The following is a 5,420-nucleotide window of genomic DNA, read 5'->3' on the forward strand; positions in this document are numbered from 1 at the left end:
CAATTGTACAGTGCTATCAAAACTGATTTTTTTTCTCCTCCAACTGTGTAGAGACTTTGAGAGGTCACTGGTGTTCTGGAGGATGTTGGGAGTTATGGGAGAGTCAGGGACTTTGGCTTCAGTGGGGCTTCAGGAGTTTGGGAATCAGATCATGCGCTTCTTTCTCTCTTTCTCCAGTCTCTTACTCCCTTTTCCCTCAAACCCACCAAAAGAAGCCTCCTCTTGGCCTCATCTTCTGTGCTCTGTGGCCTACACCTGCTTCTCACAAGAACCTGCTGTTGAACAGGCCACAGCTGGAATCAAGCTATAGCCTGAGAAGGGAATCACCGCATATTTTTCTCTCAGGGTGGGAAGGATATGGGATGGTGGATATTTCCACTTATGTAGTAGGTTGCTAGTGGATGGGATAGGATAGTCTTTCATAGGGAAGAAAATCAGAATACCTGGTAATAGCATAACAGGAGGGTAAATCAAAGTACACATTTTGAAAAAGAAAAAGTCATTTTTGAAAATAACTATGTGATTTCCTCTTTGGCAGCTTAATTCCTTCTCAACTGAATAAGCAAAGAAGTGAAAAAAATCCATATAATAATAAAAAAAAAATTAACCAATTTGACCTGAAGCTGACGGCTGTTGGCCTGACCTAGAGTGAGTAACGGCTTTTGTGCCTATTCAGCCGTGCTTTATTCTTGCTAGCTTCAAAAGGTAGTGGAGGTTGAACAAAAATGAGCAAAATTGTCATAATAATGCAAGCAAAGTTTTACCCCTCCTGTCTCTTCACTTGGAGTGTGACCTGTGATGGCAGAGAGGTCCCTTTGCCCCAGGGAGTTCCCATCTGGAGCTCTCGGGGTGCTCTGGGCTCTCAGGGTACTTCAGGCTCCCATCTGCCTGTTTGTCTACAGATGTCAGTAGGAAGCTGTACACATTTACAGTCCTTGGGCTAGGGTTAATTCAGACTACATGGATTTTGCCTCCAGCACTCAGGATGTGGAATCTCAGCCCTTCTGAAACCTATGGATGCATTGTACTGGTTTCCCTGGGATCAGGATAACATTCTGGTGTCTAAATCTTGAAGTTTCTTTTTGTTTGCCTTATCCCCTGTGTAGTAACAAGCAAAAACCCACGTGAAACCTGCAAGATTGGTTTAGTTTCTTTGGCTTGTGCAGCTCTGGGTTTTCATGGTATTTTGGTGCTGCCTGTAGCAATAGGTGTCAAATGAAGTTGTATATTTAAAGACAGATGCCTTAACTGTGCTTACTCTCCAAATGCTTAGACTCAGGCAGCCTGCTGACTTTCTCTCTCAAGAGTAAAAGAGGTTTTGTGTCTCCTGCAAAGTCTATTGTTATTGGTAGGAAAGAAAGTCTCTGGGGTGAGGTGTCAGAACCCAAACACTGTTTTGTAAACCTTCAAAACTGCACAGAGCAGAGCTTATTTGCATTCAGATATAATAATGCTGAGTTGGTCTGTTATTGCATAACACAGTTAACCACATCCTTCTCAAGAAAGAAATGGAGCTGTCTTTCCCCATTTAAGTGATTGTGAAGCTTGAGAAGTGTTAAAACAATGTGACCTTTCTCTTGAAGGTAGCACATAGTATTCTTCATCGGTTCTTGGTTAACAAACAGTAAGCAACGTGAAGTTACCAGGGATATGTCTGCAGGCATCATGTCTGGCTGAAACATCCAGCGCAGCTGGATATCAGGAACAGTGTGACACTATTTCTCTCTTCTTTCTTCTGGCATGGTCTGACACACATTTATTCCCTGCCCCCTCTATCCACCCACACTTGCTCCAAGACTGCTCTTTTCTGTTGTACTAGCACAGCCGCTCATTTGCCGAACTGGTCCAAGAACCAAACTGCTGAACCAACCAAGCTGAAAAATAACAGTGCCTTTTTTGTTCATCTCTGTCAGTTAAGCAGAGCCATTTTCTGAACTGTATGCCATCTAGGAACACAAAACGCCTTTTCTGGCACAAGAGAGGCAGAAAAGGCAGGTGTGGCTAGTTCAGATGATGTGAGAAGCACTGCTCCAAAACATGGCCTTGGCAGGATTAAGCAGCTGGGTGATTTTCTATGTTAAAGTGACTGTACCATTTCCAGCACTCCAGTGGAGTCCTTTGGATTCACCTCTGCACATTGCAGTTCTGTGCTAAGAATACATTGCCTAGGACAATGTCTCTTTTACATGACCAGGTGTTTATTTTTTGGTGTTTTTAGGTTATTTTCTTGGGTTACTTCATTTTTCGTTTTTTATTTTTCCATGTCTTGCAGCTAACAATGGACTTTCTGCTACTTTGGTCAAAGAGTAGAGCAAAAGAGATTGTGTCCTATGCTGGGCAGCTAGGGTCATGTTCTGAGACATCAGCTTCTGATGAGGGGTATTTTCTGCAAATAGCACAACATTTTTCATCTTATTATCCATTCTTTTATCAAGTACAATTTCAGTGCTGGCCATCCATTAAACAGAAAAAAGTAGTGGATAGCAGACCTGTGGAACTACTTGCCAAAGTATATTACAGAAGTATGACATTTATCTGTGTTGCAGAGTCCAGATTGAAAGAGAGATCCAACAGGAGGTGAATAAACAGACAAGCCATAACTGGCTCAGGAAACGCCCTGTACTGCACGATGTTGGAGGCCAGCAGCGATCTGAGGAGGAGTTACTGTGTCTATTGGTCTGCATCTTACTCTTCACTACTCCTTATAGTCCTTATTTTTCTCCAGAAAAAATACTAGGCTAGATCGTCTGAACCAGTACAGCTCTTCTCATGTTCTTATGAACATGAGCATGTTCATGAACTATGAAAACGTGACAGTGCTGGAGCTACATTGACCAAGCAGCTTACTTGTGCCTTCCATCAAAGTTTGCTAACATTGCTGCTGTAAGACTTTCTTCTACTGCTGGCCTTATGGTTGCTTGAATTCCATGAATGACAGATCTTGGAAGGAATTGACTTGTCTACATTGTAGAGTCTTCACAGTTCACCACAGTCTTTTTCCTATTGCTGCCTGTTACTTCAGCCCCAAAAGTTTGCAGTCATTATCCATTACATTGTAACAAGAGGCTACACAGTTGCTTTTAATCTTGCAAATTTGTCATTTTGCCATGATTTCAGTTACACCATTCAGCTATTTGTTGGTTTAGAATCCAAGATTTCTAGTGATTGGAGCAGTAACTTTATTTTTTTCTTTCCAACATTTAATGGACCATTAAGGGACACTGAAGGGATACTGCTTATGAAAACCATCTGGAACTATTTTACTAGAGCATCTTCTAGTACTTTCATAATCACTATTTTATTAGTTTGGTCTTTGGAAAGTCAATATCTTTTTTCTCATGAGGCAGATGATGCTTTTACCACTTCCTCTTAGAGATTACGTTTTGACTAAAACTTCTCAGTGCTTCTCTCTCATGAACTTAGTAGAATTTCAATCATAAGATGGTAACTCCTTCTTTCCAGGCACTATTTGATTCAAATGATCAAAAGGGAAAAATAGTATATGGTAATATTCAAGTACAAATGAGCATATACACACAGTAACTTTCATAACCTACAATGAGTTCAGTTGGCTCTGATATATGTAGTCAAGGAAACAAATTGTACCTGGAAGCTCACAGAATTTTCTGTTGGCATGTGGGAGAGGAGAGGAAGATGCCTGGAGTAGACATAAATGTAATTATAGAATTGTATTTGGAATGGAAATTCTCCCAGAATTAATATGAACCTGTGAATACTTAAAACAAATACTAGCTAGAACCTGCTTTCCAATTTCCACCTTTTTCAGGTTGAATTGATGGTAATAATGATGTACAGTTACTATATAGTGTTAGACTTTCCATTCCAGGGTTTCCATTGTCCAGCTCAAGAGAGCTTCCTGTTTCTCCCCCTCTGCCACCTCCCCTAATAAGAAAGACGTAAAAATAAGGAATTAGAAATTCCATTTCAGTTGGAACATACCAAATATTTGTTGACATATGGAATTTCCAGTATTTCCTGTAGGTGACTAGTAGAAAGAGGTGAAGTTAATGGAAGAAATTATGGTTACACATGGACAGCCGGTTCATTGACTAAAAGGAAATGTAACTGAAAGTTACACCCACTGAGATGTACAGCTCTTCATTTCTGCACATAATTTAATTCCCCTTCATGTTCAAAAGCTGGACAAAAGAGGTTTAGAGCATTTGTTAAACTTCTTAGCAGTGCATTTGGAAGTCTCTTCTGAAATCTGCAAATGAGATGTGCCCCCATTTCTTTCACGAGTGCTTCATGAAAAGGTCTACATGTGGCTAGTATATGGAGCGCCTGTTATGATGGGCTGATGTGTTGATCTTCTGTTATGTTAAATATGCTGCAAACCATGCCACAATCTTGTCCATTTTCTATTTCTTTTGCTATGTGCACGTAGTTTTTATCCACAATTAAAGTGTCCACAGGGAATTAATTTTGTTTTGGTTTAAATTTTCTCATCAGACACCTTCTTGCTGTGTAATGTAACATTTTCTGAAGCTTCGTAATATTCTTCCCCAGAAAGACAACACAAATTGAACAGAATATTTTTAGTGAGAAGAGTTACTCAAGGACTTTGGTATCTCTTGGCTCTTTTTCAAAGAGTTTATAATGGAGCAATTGCTTTTCAGACATGTTTCCTTCATTTGTTTATCGACTGCAGAACTGCTGTTTTACATATGACTACTTTTAAACTGTATCTTTCCATCCTTTGGCATATGAATTCATAGAAAAAAGGCCACTTTGCTACTGATGTGAAGAAGAGATTAGACCAATTTTCTGGTTTTATTTTTTATGATTGACTGTCATTTCTGCTAATCTCTTAGAACTCAAACTTTGCAGCAAAGGTCAGATCTGACACCTGAGGTTTTGCTGAGGCAGAAAACAAATCTGATGATAGAAACTTTATGCTGACTTTGCTGTGTAGATACAATTTGAGATGGCAGAGGGAGGAAAGGCTGTGGAGAGAGCTCTCCACACAAATACTCTCACTCAGAAGACTTCCAGTTATCTGGGCAAATTAGGATAAATTAATTTGCATGAATGTAGAACTACTTCTGTGATGTCTCTCTCTCTCTCTCTTATAATTTACAGATTGGAAGCAGTCATAGTCCTAGTTGGTCATTATTTTTAAAATATAGACTGAACTAGACACTAAGAGCTAGATCCAAAGTACCTTGCAGCACTTTTAGGTCTCTCAACACTGTTGTAAGTACATATTTTGCTGGCTTATATTTTGCTGGCATGAATTAGGATCCTTGAAAGCTGAATGGAGGCAACAGTAGGAGACACTGCAAGGTTAGAAATGTGTGTGCCTATGGATAATGGCTTTGCCTGAACTTACACCAAAGGGAAAGAGCAGACTTCGAGCCTTAAGGTAGGAGTCTAATACTCCTGTCTAGTCAGTGGCA

Source organism: Rhea pennata, chromosome 1, assembly GCF_028389875.1.
Source record: "Rhea pennata isolate bPtePen1 chromosome 1, bPtePen1.pri, whole genome shotgun sequence".
NCBI lineage: Eukaryota > Metazoa > Chordata > Aves > Rheiformes > Rheidae > Rhea > Rhea pennata.